General features: G+C 32.2%; 3 non-coding genes across 3 annotated transcripts; all 3 read right to left on the bottom strand.

Moving 5' to 3' along the window:
• Nucleotides 1-7918: 7918 nt before the first annotated feature.
• LOC148779264 (small nucleolar RNA SNORD18) lies at nucleotides 7919-7992 on the bottom strand. The gene has a single exon (XR_016048709.1). It is a non-coding gene; the product is annotated as a small nucleolar RNA SNORD18 (small nucleolar RNA).
• Nucleotides 7993-8115: 123 nt separating this feature from the next.
• LOC148779263 (small nucleolar RNA Z199) lies at nucleotides 8116-8193 on the bottom strand. The gene has a single exon (XR_016048714.1). It is a non-coding gene; the product is annotated as a small nucleolar RNA Z199 (small nucleolar RNA).
• Nucleotides 8194-8518: 325 nt separating this feature from the next.
• On the bottom strand, nucleotides 8519-8602 carry LOC148779262 (small nucleolar RNA SNORD24). The gene has a single exon (XR_016048708.1). It is a non-coding gene; the product is annotated as a small nucleolar RNA SNORD24 (small nucleolar RNA).
• Nucleotides 8603-19651: the final 11049 nt, after the last annotated feature.

Raw genomic sequence — 19651 nt, 5'->3', positions numbered from 1 at the left:
TTCCAAAAATCTCATGATATTACTGACTTATCTTTCTTTTGCCTTACATAAGATGAGAGTATCATCGACATATTGCAAATGAGAAACACTAGGGGCCAACTCAAAAACTTTGAACCCTGCAAAACTTTTCACCCTCTTGAACATCAGACTAAAACATTATGCATAATAGTGAATAAAAAATGAGACAGAGGATCTCCTTGCCTGAGACCGGTAAATGCATTAAAAAAACCAATCGGACTACCTTTAAATAGTACAGAAAAATATGTTGAAGAAAGGGAATCAAACATTCAACTCCTACACCTATCCCCAAAAACCATATTCTTCATTATTTTTAATAACACCCTATCATAGGCCTTTTCTATATCTAATTTGATAATAACTCCAGGGATTTGGCCTCTCAATCTAGAATGAATGCATTCTTGAGCCACGAAAACATTGTCCATTATTTGATGATCTTGAATGAAAACCAATTGGGTGTTGGAAATTAGAAAGGGTAAGACCACTTTTAACCGTTCTACCAAAACCTTTGACAATATTTTATAAAGACAGGTAAGCAAACTAATCGGTCTAATGTCAGACAACTCCGAAATTGCCGATTTTTTTAGGAATAAGAGAAATAAAGGTCGAACTAACCCCTTTAAAAATTTCCCCCCTATTCATAGAACCCCTAACCATCTCCAATAATTAAAACTTAACCAAGACCTAAAATTTAGGAAAAAAGAACAGAGGAAAACCATCGGGACCTAGAGCTTTATTAGCAGGCAATAAGAAAACTGATGTTTTTAACTCCTCTAAAGAAATGTCCCCTTCCAACTTCAATCTCAGGTCTTCAGATAAAATTTTGAACGGCACACAATCCAACTTTGGTGTAGAGGGCACCTCAGTTGTAAATGCCCTTTTAAAGTTACTGACAATTCCTCTTTCCATAGCATCGTTATCCTCTGAATCAATCTCAGGTATTGATAAGCCAAAGATATCATTTTGCCTCCTTCTAGTACTAGCAATAGAATGAAAAAAATTTGTGTTTAGATCGCCCTCCTTTAGCCACTTAGTTCTTGATCTCTACTTTCAGTAGATTTAGACTTTTCCCAAATCATAGAAGGATTTCAGCTTAGCACTTCTCCCCACTAATAACTCTTCAGTCAACTCCCATAAACTTTGGATATTGCAATCCAAGGGTTCAATCTCACTTAAAGCTTCTTCAATTTGGGCATTGACATTATATCTATTCTCTTTTTTCCACAAAAGTAATTTGTGCTTATGTTAATCAACTTTTTATGAAACTGAAAATCCGAAGAGCCAATTGAAATAGTATTCTCCCAAGTAGACTTTATAATATCCACCATTGATTTCTCCTCCAGCCAACTGGTATCCGTTTTAAAGGGTTTTAGTCCTCCTCAATCCGAACTAGTACCCAATACAATTGGATTATGGTCAGAAGATAAACGTGGTAGGGCCCTCACATATGACAAAGGGAAAGCATCCGCCCAACTCCCAGATATCAAAAATATATCTAATTTTTACATAGATAAATTAGTGATACTGTGATTCGAAGTATATTTTGTACCCACAATCAGTAAATCCAAAAAAGATTTTCTTTCTATAAGACTATTAAACAGTTTCATAGCTGAATTAATCAGAGCACCAGCCAAACATTCATCAAGCCATGTGATAAAGTTGAAATCCCTCTAATCCAAACGGAAAGATTGAAATTATGAATCAAAGAGTTCATATCATTCACGAACCCCTCTTTTAAGGATGGCAAATTTTGACTATAAACCTTCATTAAACCCCATGAAAAACCTTGCATTGGTCCATTTAAACCAAGAAGTAAACATCTATCTCCAACACAAGTCTCAAAGGTGTGCTTTACTTTGATTGTTTAGAGCCTCGGGCTCTATACAAACCGCAAGTGGCCAAGGTAGCCTTTTATAGCATAGCGATCTTTAGATCTATAGTTGTGTTGTAACCCAAACCAAAGTAGTTCGTCGAAAGATCTTTAGATCGATGCTAGGAACCTTTATAGCCTTCCTGATATGACAATACAAGGTAGCTTAGCTGACATGTTCGCCTCTCGTTGTAGTAGACGTGGGGGTCATGGCTTTTGAGAGTGTAGAGAAAGATGGAAAATGGAGAGAGAGAGATGGCAGGTGAACAGAGAGTGAGAGAGTTGTGAAACTGGAAGATTAAAAGGTTTCCTTTGGGAGAATAGTTAGAAAGTCTCTTTCTAAAACACATTTTTTAAAAAAAATGTTTGATTTTTTGAAATTTGTTAAGAATTATGAGTTTTTCAAAAGATCATCAAAAAACTATACTTTTTTTAGTAGAACCGATATAAATTTTTATTTTATCTTTTTTCGAAAACCTTTTCAATAAAAGTATTCCCTATAACTTGATTTTTTTGTTAACTTAATATTATTGAATTTTGGTGTAAAGATAAGTACATCATCATTAACTTCATTAACTTAATATTATTGAATTTTGGTGAAAAGATAAGCACATCATCATTAGGAACAAATTAAGAATATTGATTTAACAAAAAATTCTATAAAAAATTTCATGGATAAATTCCCTTAGAAAAATGTATGAAAAAATACAAGCAAATTCTCCAAAAATAATTGCATATATCAAAATCATAGATAGAGTTAGAAGAAGAGTAACCCAATGAATTTTTTATTTATTATTTTCCCTTTAAACCCTATAATGTGATATTCAAATTTGATTAAGCATTTTGTTGTTTCCTTTGTGCCTAGAGGAGTTTGATTAATTTCATTTTTTTATATTTTATTTCATTGGTGTATACAACATATCATTTTGGATGGACTACTATTATATATATTTGCGTCTTTGTATTTTGTTCTAGTTAATTGCGATCTTAAACTAAGGATCATTTTTGTTTTTTTTTCTTTGAACAATAAACCTATACCTTTGTTTACAATTCTTGTTATTTACTAATGTACTTCTTGTGTTTAGTATTGTTGTTGTTGTTTCATTTTATGCTCCTAAAAAATTTATAATATGTTTTATATTGTGACAATAGAGTAAGCATTTTTTATTGAATTTATTGAAAGTTTAGACAAAAAATTGATAAGTATTTCTCTAATGACATTAAAGCCATTAAATTATTGTTCAATGGCTTTAACGTAGCTATACAATAACTGTAAATTATAATCCGATTTTGTGTGATCTTTACATATCCTATTTTTTCACTTTATTTTTTGTAGCCAAATTCAAAATATTCACCAGCCTTTAGTTGGCCTTATTTTTTGGAGATCCATATTTTTTATTTCAATTTTTTCTCTAATTTTATCAAAACCAATGGTTTAAAAAACGGATCGGTGACCCGGATCGGGCTTCCAAAAAACCGATCCGGATCGGCGAATCGACGATCTGGATCGAGAATCGAGTGAATCGGTCAGAATAAAGCTTAAAAAAAATTCGAAAAAATTATTAAAATTCATTATAAATAATTTTTTTTAGGAATTCAATAAAAAATGAGGGTACTCCATTAAGAATTTTCATGTTTTTGAATGAATATGCGAATATTGATATGTTCTTTCCCTGCATGAACCGCCATTCAGCATTTAATTTACAGTATTTCATGCTCATCCCTACATTGTTGCTGTTGGGACTCGATATGTGAATAATATGGCTTGGATAGGGTGGCCTCAGAATCATCATCTCTCTCATTTTCTCTTTGAATAATATGGATTAAAAAAAAAAATAACAAATTTTCAAAAAAATTGATCATGGATTAAAAAAAAAATCACAAATTTTCAAAAAATTCTATCATGGATTACAAAAAAAAATTCGATCATGGATTAAAAAAAAAAAATCACAAATTTTCAAAAAATTCAATCATGGATTACATAAAATTCGATCATGGATTATATAAAATTCTAACATGGATTACATAAAATTCGATCATGGATTACATAAATTCGATCATGGATTACAAAAAAAAACAAACAAAAAAAAACAAAAAATTCAATGGATTACAAAAAAAGAAAAAAACAGTTCGATCATGGATTACAAAAAATTCAATCATGGATTACAAAAAACTCTATCTTGGGTTACAAAAAAAGCAAAAAACAAAAAATTCAATCATGGATTACAAAAAAAAAAACAAACATTTCGATCATGGATTACAAAAAAAAAACAAACATTTCGATCATGTATTACAAAACATTCGATCATGGATTACAAAAAACTCTATCATGGGTTACAAAAAAAAAAAAAAAAACAAAAAAATCGATCATGGATTACAAGAAAAGAAAACAAACTTTTCGATCATGGATTACAAAAAATTCTATTATGGGTTACAAAAAACCAAAAAATTCGATCATGGATTACAAAAAAACAAAAACAATTCGATCATGGATTACAAAAAAATCGATCTAAGTATTACAAAAAAATCTATCATGGATTACAAAAAATAAAAAAATAAAAAAATAAAAAATAAAATAAAAATAAAAATAAAAATAAAAAAAAAAATTCCGTACCGGACTCGCCGATTCACTATTCGAACTCGACGATTCCGTACAGTGAATCGGCGATTCACTGTACAGAATCGTCCAATTCTCTCTAGAATCGAACGATTTCCGATTTTTTAGGCGATCCGGTCCCCTTTTCACGATTTTCGAGTCAAACCGGGCGAGTCCGGTTCGACTCGGCGTTTTTTAAAACACTGGGTGAAACAATGAGTGGAAAACAAAAAAAGAAAATCATTCTCAAGTTAAAATAACTCATTTCAAATCTAGATCTCTTCGAATGATGGTTTGGATCTAATAAATCATGATATATGGATTTATTTTTTAGGATTCACATAATCAGCTAAAATTTCAAAACCTTTGGTGGTGACTGTTTTGATGGAGGAGAAATTCATAGGAATTATTTTGAAACAAATTTTAAAAAGGGAAAAGTGCGGGTACCCCCTAGTTTGAGCTTAACCTAACCCTAACAAAACTTTTCTTTGGGGTGAACTTTGTGAAAATAAAAGTGGTGGGGTGAGCTTGTGTAGAAAGTCCAGGTTGGAGGTATAGGTTGGGGGTATATGTTCAGGAACTTTTTGTGGAGATGACCAATGGATTGAAACTCCCTTTGAACTTGAATCATTTTGAAACAAATTTTTCGAAAAACGGTGAGATTTGAAACAAATTAAAAAAAAAAAGTGAGAAGAAAGAGAATTGATAAAATTTTTGGTGGAGAGATGGAGCAATGAATAGAAATGCCCAATGTGGGTTTGAACTTAAATTCCTGGAAATCATTCTGAAACAAATTTTAAAAAAACTTCAATGGTGAGAAGAGTGGAGAATTGATAGAAATACGGAATAAGGATTTGAATTTCAAATTGAGCTTTTATAAAAGAAAAAACTTTATATATAAGGATGAGGCTCTAAACAAGCAAATTAGGAGGCATCAAAAAAAAAATTCATTAAAAAAGGTTGTTTTGAAGCAAAAAAACCTTCAAATTGATCATTTCGATCTCAAGTTTTTATGGACATGATAAAAAATGAATTTCAAATTTTAAAAATAGTTTTAAATTATATAATTAATGAATTTTACAAAGATCTCCAGTTTTGGAACATCTCGCAACACTATATAACAGTGCGCCTTAGGCCCTGTACAAACCACACCTTTTATAAAAAAATCCTTGCCTTAAAATAGATTGAGTCCTGGATCTTTATTTATCAATGTCAACAAGGGTAAGAGACGTTTAGTGAAAAAATTAGATAAAATGAGAGCTGAGGGATCTAGTTTAATGTCGAGTGATTCGGAGTAGAAGGGCCAATTTTTAAACCCCCCTAAGGGTTTATTGAGAGGTTTTTACCTTGTAGTGATGATAATGGGTTTTTTATTATTTGGATAAATTGGAAGACGACCTCTATCCTTGATAAGCATTGAGTCTAGGTTGAAGCGTTAAAATTCGTTACGTGTTAATAAATTAATTTTGGACTTTTTTTCTAATAATAATAAAAAAAAAATCACATATTTGCCTATTCAAATGTGTATATTTCTCAATGATGGCTCTAAAATCAATTTCTAACATCGACAATAAAATTTGAATAGACAAATATGTGGGTTTTTTTTATTATTATTAAAAAAAAAGCCCAAAATTAATTTATTAACACGTAACGAATTCTAACGCTTCAACCTAGACTCAATTCTTATCAAAGATAAAAGCCGTCTTCCAACTTACCCAAATAATAAAAAAACTCATTATCATCACTACAAGATAAAAACCACCCAATAAACCCTTAAGGGGGTTTAAAAATTGGCCCTTCTACTCCGAATCACTCGACATTAAACTAGATCCCTCGGCTCTCATTTTATCTAGTTTTTCCACTAATCGTCTCCTACCCCTGTTGACATTGATAAATAAAGATCCAGGACTAAATCTATTTTAAGGCAAGGATTTTTTATAAAAGGTGGTTTGTTTTAAGGCAAGGATTTTTTTATAAAAGGTGTGGTGTGTACAGGGCCTAAGGCGCACTGTCAAAATAGTGTTGCGAGATGTTCCAAAACTGGAGATCTTTGTAAAATTCATTTATTATATAATTTAAAACTATTTTTAAAACTTGAAATTCATTTTTTATCATATCCGTAAAAACTTGAGATCGGAATGATCAATTTGAAAGTTTTTTTGCTTCAAAACAACCTTTTCTAATGAATTTTTTTTTTTGATGCCTCCTAATTTGCTGGTTTAGAGCCTCATCCTTATATATAAAGTTTTTTCTTTTATAAAAGCTCAATTTGAAACTCAAATCCTTATTCCGTATTTCTATCAATTCTCCACTCTTCTCACCATTGAAGTTTTTTTAAAATTTGTTTCAGAATGATTTCCAAGAATTTAAGTTCAAACCCACATTGGGCATTTCTATTCATTGCTCCATCTCTCCACCAAAAATTTTATCAATTCTCTTTCTTCTCACTTTTTCTTTTTTAGTTTGTTTCAAATCTCACCGTTTTTCAAAAAATTTGTTTCATAATGATTCAAGTTCAAAGGGAGTTTCAATCCATTGGTCATCTCCACAAAATGTTTCTGAAAATTACATATACCCCCAACCTGGACTATCTACACAACCTCACCCCAACCACTTTTATTTTCACAAAGTTCACCCCAAAGAAAAGTTTTGTTAGGGTTAGGTTAAGCTCAAACTAGGGGGTACCTGCACTTTTCCCTTTTTTAAATTTGTTTCAAAATAATTCCTATGAATTTCTCCTCCATCAAAACAGTCACCACCAAAAGGTTTTGAAATTTTAGCTGATTCTGTGGATCCTCAAAAAAAAATCCATATATCATGATTTATTAGATCCAAACCATCATTCGAAGAGATCTAGATTTGAAATGAGTTATTTTAACCTGAGAATGATTTTCTTTTTTTATTTTCCACTCATTGTTTCACCCAATTAGTTCAAATTTGTCTCAAAACATTTGAACATTTTCTTTAATCAAAACAAATACACAACAAAAAAACTAAAATCAAAAAAAATATTTAAGATCCATTTGAACTTTTTTGGCATTTTTAAGCCATTTTCTTTCCAAAAATTTTTAATTTAAAATTTTGACTTTTTTTTGCACAAAATGAATTTTTTTGTTTTTAAAGCATCAAAATGAAAACTCTCAACATTTCTACAAGACCCCTAAAATACACACAACCCTGTAAAAAATTCAGAGCACCCCTAAAAAAAAAGAGCTTTAAAAATTTCGATGGACGCCTTGAAGAAGAACTCCCATAAATTTCAGCATGGTTTTTTTTGTACAAAAGAATTCAATAATCGAGTAGCCCCTACATTATCAAAAAAGAAACAAAAATTTATCACCCACAATAAATCAAAAAACCAAAATAAATCAGTGCTTAAAATGTTACTGGGAATATTTTTAAGAAAAAAATGAAAAAGAAAGAACAACTAATGTGGAATCAGAAAAACGGTATCAATTTCTGTCACGGATGGTTCAGAAACACGGACCAATTTTATTCATCAGATTCCACTAATCAAAAGGTTGCCATTAAATAAAACCATAACTTTGGAATTGAATCGTTAAAAACTAACAAAAAAAAAAAAAAAAAGGTTTAATGAGCGCTAAAACACGAGGGAGAATGAGGGATCAGTGATCATCAGAGACTTAAATACAAGAAATCACAAAATTGAATCGATCATTTTGTTGCAGTATTATCTCATCACATGACCAATGCATGAAGCAAAAAAAAAAAATACAGCAATTGTAAGAGCTCACAAAATTCTTTTTTTATTTTAATTCTCTATCAAAAGTGACTCGAATGTCTTGAGATAAAAAGAAAAATCCCTTTATCGAATAAGGTATTTTTACTTCTTTAACGATTTTATTGAAATTAAATTGCATTATCTGCAGGCAAGTTTCAATTTTTAAGTTACCAAGGCACATATGAAAAACAAAAAGATTTCATTAATATGAAATAGTGGAAATTAAATTAAATCTTTCAGTCAAGAGGAAAATAAATACTAGAATGAGAATTAAGGAATACCAGAGAGAAAAGGCCTCAGAGATCTTGGTGGAATGTAATCATCAAATGGGTGGAAACCCATCAAGAGTAGCAAATATTTACTCACATCACTGGCCCATGCTTTAGTTTTACACAAATTAAAGCATCTAAAACACACAAATATATCAAAACCCACAAAGAATGGCTTAATAGAAGTACCAGTTCGGAGAAAGGAAGGATACAAATATCAAAACTCAAAAAAATGAATTGAAATGAAAATACTGCTTTTGATAGAGACTAAGGCCTTATATGAAAGATAAAGCCGAATGCAAGAGAAAACATTATACAATAAACGAACAGCCCATTCTGAGAAGGATGGGTTGGCTTTCAGAGAGACAGAGAGAGAAAGGGGATTAGGGTTTATGAGGTGAAGGTTCAAGGTTTTGGTGATGAAAAAGATTAGGGTTTCGGTGGTGAGATGCGAGCATAATGGTACTTTTATAGAAGGAAATTTGTTTCATACGGGCGGGACCGTATTTCTACATGTGCGGTCCAGAAAAGTGTAAAGAATCCATCTTAAAGATGGATGTTGCATCTAAAAAACTATAGAAACTAACGGTCTAAATGTTTTTTTTATAATAATATTATTTTTGTTTACAAATTTTTTTTTAGTTTTTCATTTTTCATGATATCCATGTTAAATTACATGTTCGTAAATTTTAATTTCTCAAAATTCATCTCAGAAAGATATTTATAAAGAGGCCTACATTTTTACATATGCGACCTTGGCCGCATAGAAACCGGGTCAGACAGAGAGAGGGGCGAATATCCAGCATCTGCACCATAAGCTGGAGTGAGATCCAACGGTAGAGGATTGTCTAAAATAGGTCTTACCTAGCTACCCTCAAAGACGAAAACTACCCCTTACTTTCAATAATTTCCATGTTTTTAGGCCTCATATGGTTATGGAGTAGAATATAGAGGATTAGGGAAAAGTATATATAGAGCCGAGGTTTTAAACCATCAAATTTGAGCCTACTTAAAAAATTTCATTAGAAAAGGTTGTTTTGATGCTCAAATTGATCATCTTGACATCTGGATGCATGGACATCAGAAAAAAAATAGATTTCAAGTTTTATAAATTACGTATTTTGTAATGCATTTTTGGACCGTCAATTTTCAAGATTTTCAAGGTTTCATAGATCTGTCGATCTGCGTTATTTTTGAAGCTTTATACGTTATAAATAAAGATGAAAATATATTTTAAGGCTATCACAAACATTTGCCAATACTGAAACCACATTTCTCGACACTATTTAAAGGTAGGTTCTAATTTTATTGATTAGAGGCTAGGCTCTATACAAACCGCAGTGTATAGATTAAGGGCTACCTTATTTTGCAATGTTCTAGTCCTGCCATTTGGTTAAGGAAAATTGTTTCATGCGGGCTCGACCGCATTTCTACAATATGTGGTCCCAAAGTATAAAGCATCCATCTTAAATATGGATGTAAATAGGTGGTCCCATCTAAAAACCATTGAAACTAACGGTTCAAATGTATTCTTAATAGAATTATTATTTTTAATTTTTAAAATTCAATTAATTTTTTATATTCATGATCTCCATGTTAAGGATTATATGTCCTTAAAAATTAAGTCCAAAAATCCATCTCAAAAATAGATTTTTAAGATGTGACTCATTTCCACGTGGACTCATATGAACTATGTTCTTTAGTTAAACAGAGAAAATTTAATACGTGTTTTAAGACCAGTGATTAAAAAAATGTCGAATCGAACCGGACTCGCCCTGTTCGACTCGAGAATCGACAGGAAATGATTCGATTCGCTCAAAAAACTGGGAATCGCCCGATTCTAGAGAGAACAGGGCGATTCTGTACAGTGACTCGCCGATTCACTGTATGGACTCGGCGAGTCCCGTGAAGAACACGGGCTGCACAGTGTTCTTCACAAGATTCTTCAAAATTTATCATTTTTTTATCTTTTTTCTCTTTTTTTTGGCATGTGATCTAATATGCAGGCTTTAAACAGCTTTATTCAGTTTATTCACAGATTAAATGGTTGAGAATTTTAGTGTTTTTTTATCACGAAAGTTGCATTTTTAGGGTTTCCGCCTTTCCTTGTGTTTCATGCCAAATAGGGCATGAATCTATCAAAATTTGTAGGCATTTTGATAGTAAAGTTGTTCATCAAAACTTTATGTTACAAATTTGTGATAATCGTTGAGAAAAACAGAATTATTTGGATATTGAAGGTTTGGGTTCACAAAACCAAGTAAGAAGTTTGGGTTTTTTTTTTTTCCGCCATATGATTAATTTCATAGCATATTTTGAAGATAATGAGTTCAATTTGTAGGGTTTTTAATCTTTATTGTGTCTATTATGATTTAACATATTCAATTTTATTTAATTTGGTCAATTACGGCATGAATTTTTAGATGAACACAGTGATGTCTGTGGAAAAAAATTTCTACTGTTTTTTTTTTTTTCTTCCGCCTTTCGATTTATTGTTCATGATATATTACAAATAATGTGTTAGATTTCTAGCAATTTTAATCGTTATAGTGTTGTTTAGAATTAGATGTATTCAATTTGATCTGATTTATTCAATTTGAGCTCCATTTTTTAGATTCAACGACCGTTGTCTATGAATAAAAGAACTGCGTTTTTTTGCTCAATTTAATCGATTTGATTTGATTTATTGATGATAATGTGTTCAAAATTTAGGGTTTTGATTCCTTGTATTGTTGTTTATCAGAAAATGTACTCAATTGGATGTAATTTATTTGCTTAGAGGTGGATTTTTAAGTTAAAATGGCTTATGTAAGATGGCTCTGTGAAGAACCGACTTTTTTTTTTTTTTTTTTTGTAATCCATGATCGAATTTTTTGTAATACATAATAGAATTTTTTGTAATCCATGATCGAATTGTTTTTTTTTTTAATCCATGATCGATTTTTTTTTTTTTTTTTTTTTTATGGTAACCCATGAAAGAATTTTTTGTAATCCATGATCGAATTTTTCGTTTTTGTTTTTTTTTGTTTTTGTAATCCATGGTCGAATTTTATGTAATCCATGATCGAATTTTTTGTAATCCATGATCGAATTTTTTGTAATCCATGGTCGAATTTTTTTGTAATCCATGATTGAAATTTTTTGAAAAGTTGTGATTTTTTTTTTTAATCCATGATCGAATTTTTTTAAAATTTGTGATTTTTTTTTTTTAATCCATGATCGACTTTTTTTAAAATTTGTGATTTTTTTTTTTAATCCATGATCGAATTTTTTGAAAATTTGTGATTTTTTTTCGTAATCCATGATTGAAATTTTTTTTGTAATCAATGATCGAATTTTTTGAAAATTTGTTTTTTTTTTTTTTAATCCATGATCGAATTTTTTTTTGTAATCCATGATCGAAGTTTTTGAAATTTTGCTGTATTTTTATTTTTATTTTTTTATTTATCCATGATCAAATTTTTTGAAAAATGATGATTTTCCGAAAAGATGTGAAAATTGTGATAAGCTTTTGATTATCGTGATGTATTAAACCCAATTTTTAATTTTTATTGTTTGAGTTTGTTGTACTTTTTTTTTTTTTTTTTTTTTTTCAGTGATCGAATTTTTTGAAAAATGGTGATTTTCCTAAAATATGTGAAAATCGTGACAAGGTTTTAATTATCATGAGGTATTAAACCATATTTAAATTTATTGTTAAAGTTTTTGTTGAAAAATTTGTATGTTGATATATTATTTATGATACAAAATGCATGTTATTATATTTTAAATGCAAAACTGTATTTTTTTAATCTGTTGTTAATGCATTTTTTTAGTTGAAATGACTGATGTTAGGTGGCTCTGTGAAGAATTGTTTTTATTATTAAATTTTTAATGCAAAAAATGTATGTTCTTGATAATTGAGTTGTAGCCATGTTTGGAGCTTGCATTTTGTATTATATTTTCATGAATGTTTGTAATTGATATGTACGAAAATATTATTGTCAATAGAGGTATTTTGCAATAACAAATACGACTACATGAACTACCCCAACATATTATCATTACACATGGTGATTATTTTTCTTGTTGAACTGTCAGGTTAATTTTTAACTTTGTACATCTTAAAACAGTTGAATCATGTCAATATCTGCAAAAGACCCTGCATGGCAACATGGGGTCAGACTTGATCCCAACAAAAAAGACAAAATTATTTGTAATTACTGTCAAAGAGTGATAAGTAGTGCGGTACATAGGTTCAAGCAACACTTGACAGGGGTTAAGGGAGATGTTTCTGCATGCACTAGTGTCCCTAGTAATGTAAAAAAACAAATGGCGACAATTCTTAATGCGAAAAAAGGTAAAAAAATTGTCAAACATAGGATGAATGAGGAGATAGCTAGTTTAAACGCTATCAAGCAGGAATGATACAAAAGAGCAATATAATAATGACCTACAAGAGCAATATAATAATGACCTGGACATGGCCACAAGATTGAGTTTACATGAACAATATCAGAGGGAACGTGGGTTTAGAATACCCGATGGGTCTAGCTCAGACATGCATGGTGGGCCTAGCTCAGACATGCATGGTGGGCCTAGCTTAGACATGCATGGCGGGCCCAGCTCGAGCATATATGGCGGGCCGAGCTCAAATATGTATAGAGGAGTTAGTGGCAATATATATCAAGGAGAATCAGATGTTGAAGAAATTGTTTCTAGGTTACCTAAGAGTGTCAGTATTGCAAGTCATGGTCGTAAAGACCCATTTCTCTCAAAGCTTAAGTCACAACAAATGACCCTAAAAGGTATGGTTAAAGGTACAATAAACATGTTGGGGAGATATGTTGATAAATGGTTCTACGATAAAGGGATTCCCTTTGGTGCGGCCAATAGCCCATATTTTTCAACTATGGTCAGTGCAATTCAGAGAGTCGGGCCCGGGGTAAAACCCCGATGGCATATGAGCTCAGTGGGACAATATTAAATGAAGAGGTGGAAGAAGTTACAAAGTGGATTGAAGAATATAAACAGAGTTGGCCACGGACAGGCATTACTCTCATGAGTGATGATTGGTTGAATAAAGTTAGCAAAAAGGAGTTTTAAAACTTCTTGGCCTATTCCCCAAAAGGTACAGCTTTTTTGTCTAACAAAGACGTATCAGGGACGAAGAAGGATGCAAATACGACTATATGATCAGATAGTGGAGGAGGTGGGAGATAAGCATGTAGTCCAGTTTATTACGTACGTGTATGTGTTTCTCCGGGCAGCAAGTTGATGGATAAGAGGAAGCATCTAGTATGGACCCCGTGTGCTGCACACAGCATCGATCTTATGTTAGAGGAGATCGGTGAGATCAAAATTGTGAAGGAGACTCTAGAGGAAGCAAGGTTGGTGTCGAGATTTTTATACAACCACTCTAAAATTTTATTTTTGTTTAGAGAACACTCTAAAAAAAAGAGATAGTCAGGCTTACCATAACCCGCTTTGCGACTGATTACTTAGCTGTGGACTCCATTCGAGAATCTGAAGGTGCATTAAAGAGATTATTTACCTGTGAAGAGTGGTTAAATGACCGCCTCTCGAAGTTCAGTGCCGGTATAAAAGTGGACAACATAGTCTCAAATAGGCGGTTCTGGTCTCGATGTTCCAGTGTTGTAGAGGCCACTGCCCCTTTGGTTACGGTGTTAAAAATGGTGGATGCTGACAAGAATGCTACCATGGGTATCCTTTATGAAGGTATTGAGAGGGCGAAATTAGCTATTAGGGAGAAGTGTAGTTTTGCTAGCAAAGTGATCGAGATTATAGAAAGGAGGTGGAACACCAAATTTGGACGTCTAATTCATTATGCTGGTAAATATATATTTATATCATTACAATGTTTCATTTTAAATCATTTTTTTTTAAACTGTAAATGACATTTTTCTATCTATATATTTTGTAGGTTACTACTTCAACCCAAAATTTTTCTATTTGACACCTGAACATCCCCACAAGATTATGGAAGGGGTCAGATACATTATTACAAGGTTGGAGAGAAGCCATCGAAACCAAGTAGCAGCAATACAAGATGTATTATTTAATGTTTGGGTAAGAACTTCATTGAGTTGTTATATTTGTGAGGAATAATGCCCTAAAATGTAATATATTTGTTTTAGTTTGCTATGTATAGGGATGCTATAGGATCCTTCGAAACTAGACTTGCCAAGAATTCTCGAACTATGATGGATCCACGTTATCCCCTCGCTAATATTTTGTTTATTCATGTATTTAATCTTATGAATTGTTCTTGCCCTTACAATGCTTTTTGCATTTTAATCCAGCTGAATGGTGGGAGATATATGGTATTGACGCACCTTACCTAACGATAATAGCAATCAAGGTGCTCTCCCAGATATGTTCTGTTACTGGCTGTGAGCGCAACTGGAGTACGTTTCAATGATTGCACACTACTAGGAGGAATCGACTTGATTCTGAGAAGCTTCATAAACTAGTGTACGTTCATTATAATTTAAACCTCAAAGGAAGCTTGAAGACTATGGGCCGATAGACTTAGACACAATATTTGTCACAGACACAGCAGACCAATGGGTAGTAGAAGAGGAGGAACCAGTGTTGCACAAGAGAGCGTTCCTTAAGGCTATCGGTGAGGAAGATCTTGAAAAAGGTGATGAGCAACATGAAAGAGGAAGCAGCCAACCAACGTATCCACAATTCGTCAGAGATGTCGGTGATATTGCACCTAATGAGGGAGAGTGGGAAGGGGGTCTAAGAGAAAATGAGAGAGACGATGATTCTGAGGCCACCATATCCCAGCCATATTATTCACATATCGAGTCCCAACAGCAACAGTGTAGGGATGAGCACGACAGTGTAGGTGAGCATGAAGGATGGACAAGCTTTGGGATTTTGGATTGGGAACACAACAAAACACTAACACTCAGGGATTTGGGTATAGTCAAACGCCTACTAAAATCGATGATTCATTTTTAGATCAAATCAATGAATTGTCAAACGAATTCAATCAATGGCACCAGCGTGACCAAGAAGAACAACAACGTCGTCTGTCATTTTATTTTTAGATTATATGTTACTAATTATATGCTTTATTGTAGTCCATGTATGTTGATTTACTTATTCCATGATAATTCTACGTTTATTCTTTTGTGTGATGTAAATTAAATGCTGAATAGTAGTTCATGCAGGGAAAGAACATATCAATATTCTCATATTCATGTAAAAACATAAAAATTCTTAATGGAGTACCCTCATTTCTTATTGAATTCCTAAAAAACAATATTTATAATGAATTTTAATAATTTTTTTGGATTTTTTTGAAGCTTTATTATGACCGATTCACCCGATTCCCGATCCGAATTACCGATTCGCCTATTTGGATCGGTTTTTGAGGTCACCGATCCGCTTTTTAAACCATTGTTTAAGACAACATAAAAAAGTAGTATGCCTTTTGAAAAATGTTAGTGTAAGGCGTTAGCTTAAAATGTAGAACTAAGTGCACCTTCTTCAAAAAAAGGTTTTTTTTATATTAGAAAAATATCCAATTGATCATCTCGGTATTGAGATAAATGTATATCGAGAAAAAATATTTTTCAAGCCCTAAATTTAGTACATCTTGCAACATATTATCTGGAACATTTATTTTCAATAATTTGAACCATTTTTTAAGTTTAAAATTTAATAGTTAGAAATAAAAATAGATTCCCGCACCATTTTAAATATTTTCGACACCAAAATTGCATCTCATGACAAAGTTTAGAGGTGAACATTACTTTAATTGTTTAAAGTTGCAACCTTATACAAACTACATTCTAATAAAAAAAACCTAACAAAAGATGTTACAAATTGATGCATCTTAGAATACTGCTATCAGGTATCTAAATCAGAGAGACAAGCAAAAAGTTTACAAAAACCGCAAAAGGGCAAATTAGTCATTGAGTCTATCATTTTATGTCTTTTATTTATAGCATAACTAGGCAATAATTTCTAGAGTATTTTATGTCTTTTTATTCACGTAAAATCTTTTATAATAAAATGTCATGATTAAATTAGATACATGGCCAAGATTAAGTCTTGTTTAGGGTTTTCTAATATAATAGATGTACTCAATCACAATGGATGATTATGTTATGGACTTTCATTCAAAATCCTAGAGCAACAAGTGTTGGGTTTATGTGGCCTTTAAAGGCCTTATGAGTGCTTATAAAATGCAAGGATAGAGTGGAACATGAACTCAGTAGGAGTATGGTCCCTCGCGGGCCATACTAAGCAATCGATGTTTGCAGATACCGGACTGTGCTTGATGATCTAGGGCAATCAGTTGGGAAAAACCCATCTTACCTCGGCATGAAGAACAAACCGATGAGGGTTTATGTGTTAGCCCTTGATGAGGTCAGAGAATTTGCCCAGATGAGTGAGCCGAGGGACTGTGTGACCCTTGTGTGTGATGGTGGCCTACTGAGACGGGGATCAAAACGTCATTTATATTCCATCACACGGCATGTATATTGATATATCGTTAGGGAAAGCCAAATATCCACCTTTTAGGGTAAAGCGTATGCATGTACGAGAGATACCCCTATGCATCATAGGAGCTATGATCGCATCAGGTCTAGGTAACATTAACTCGTCTCTAAGGAAGGACCTGAAATCCACAGACTGGGATTGTGATCCCTTGGCTCAACAGCCGGACTTTGGTGACCCGCTAATGAGCTGCTGCTTGGACTGTGGGTCATAGGAAGCACTGGGTCGGTCTGATAAAGCAAGTATAGTCTATAGTCTACAGTTGAAGGTGGAGTACCCCATGATTGTTGTTTCCTAAACCATATAGATCATTTTCCCATCATATTAATTTAATAGTGTTTATTTTATTATTGAAATGATTTTAGTTTTATTATTTAAATTTTTATGAATCTCTCAATATTTTATTTGTGATTTTTGGACTTATAAAAATAAAGTTATTATTCTTACAAAGTTATAAAAATTCAAATATATATTTTAAATTGTTTTATTCAATTTTAAAAACAATATTTTTTTTTATAATATTCCATGGAGGCCCATAGTGCACATGAGCCCACCATGTGGGATGTGGGTGGGGGCCCACATGTACCACAAAAGGGTAGCACGCCCCACCCTCTTTGGATTCTCTTGTTTGCTTTTAAGATAAGGTTAGTTTGATTTGTGGCATATGGTCAAATCTTGGAAGGGATATATTCACCATAGCTTTATCTCTTTTGTAGCAACTTTGTTTTAAAGAGATATGGTCAATTTGTATTGATATAGATCTTATCTTATTTATATTTGGTAATATTTATCTACTTGATATTATTTGACATGTCCTTATAGAATATGTGATATGGATCGTGCAATTTTATAGAATGCATGATATTTATTTTATTTAAATATATTGATGGGAAAATGGTTTAAGAAAGGGGGATAATGGTTCATGCACCTTTCATAACGTTGATGACCCATCTATGGAATGGATGGCTCAGATCTCTCACCCCACAAGTCACCCTTGATCGACGGTCTATGTTCAATCTCATAAGAAGAGACAAGTTAAAAAAAACCCTAAAAAACCTTAATCTTATTCAAAGCCTATAAAAAGGGATTGTCTCTACCCAAAAATCTCTATACCTTATCTCTTGTACCTAATTCCCGTCTTTCTCTCTCATATCTCACAAAGGGGGTACACACTACTATCTCATCTTTGATCTCTCTCTCACATTGTGAAAGAACCTAAAGGTTTAGGTTATGGAGTTCTTCTCTGAGATCTCTCAAATATGGATTTACGACTACGAGATTTAGAGTTTAGCAAAAAAAAGAGAATCCATCTCTCTCAAACTAGATTGCTAAGAGAATTCACCTAGGGTTTGAGCTTGTAATCAAAGGGGTTCATATTCCATTGGTGTGGCTTGGCCAAAATTTGCTTTCTCTGTTCGAGATTGAAGCTAGACCTTTGATCTTGTGTCATCAGATGGTGGTGACTCAGTGTGGGGTGTAATAAGCCCGGTTGAGATAATCTTCGGCACTCTTCTTTTTGTTTCTTGCAATCTTGTCTTTTATTCTCAAGCATAGTGCATAGTTGTTTTAATGACATCAAGTTGTTAAGATCTTGGTTTTATTGTTATGTTGATTTTATTTTTGAAATTTATCTTTTTATAATAAAGACCACCTGTAAGTGATATTTTGCTAAAAGAAAGGGGTGAAAAAAAAAAAATGTATTCCCCGATAAAAATCACATATGTATTTCTTTCATAAGTATCAGAACTATTGATACTTGATGCGATGCTATTAGTTATTTTTTCTCTTTATTGAGTTTAGATTAAGCTTGGGAATGAGATATAAGAAAGCTAATGACCTTTGTGGTCAAAAAACACACCCACAGTTAAGAATTATAGAAATATTTCAACACCGAAAAGACACTCTCTAGAATGAGTATTCTAGACTATTTTGGAGTAGAGATATGAAGAATATAATGAAGTATTTTTCTATTACATACTTCAGTGATATTTTGTGTATTTAAGAGTAGGATTTACTTGCAAAATTTCAGTGGGAGATCCTGTAGGAATTGAGAGTTATGGACTCAACAATGAAGGGTGTCAGTTCTGACCCTCCAAAATCCAGGAACTGTCTATTGAGTTCTGTAATTTTTCCTAATAATCATATGACTTTATTTCTTACTGAAATTTTATTGTAGCTTACAAAATTGAGTCTAATTTCAAGCAAAAAACGTTTCATCAAGAAATTCCTTGTGGTTTGAAAGATATGATCAATTTATTGAAGGGAGCGCAAGTGTTGTTTTCTGCAACGAAAACTATTTCCATAACTTGGAAGTCATGATTTTATTTCTACAATTAACAGAATGTTTTATGGTCCACACCAAATTTTTAAACTTCTATTATGAGTCTAATTTGTAATAAAATTTATTTGAGAGAGAAATATCTATGGGAAGAGATGAATAAAAATTTTGGATTGAATGGAGGTCATCCTGAATTTTCTGCAATTTGGCATGTTATTCATTGAAGACATGAATAACTATATTTATCAAGCCTACTTACCATAGTGATATAAGGCTTGTGACAATATATGTGTTACTATTATGTGTCTAATTTCAAACAAAATTGGTTTGAAAGAGAAACTCCATGATGGTAAAGAGA

Source organism: Amborella trichopoda, chromosome 13 (genome assembly GCF_054954075.1).
Source record: "Amborella trichopoda isolate Santa Cruz 75 chromosome 13, AtrichopodaSantaCruz75HAP2 v2.0, whole genome shotgun sequence".
In the NCBI taxonomy this organism is placed as follows: Eukaryota; Viridiplantae; Streptophyta; class Magnoliopsida; order Amborellales; family Amborellaceae; genus Amborella; species Amborella trichopoda.
The sequence above is the reverse complement of the archived record's forward strand: the minus strand, read 5'-3'. Positions and strand labels throughout refer to the sequence as shown.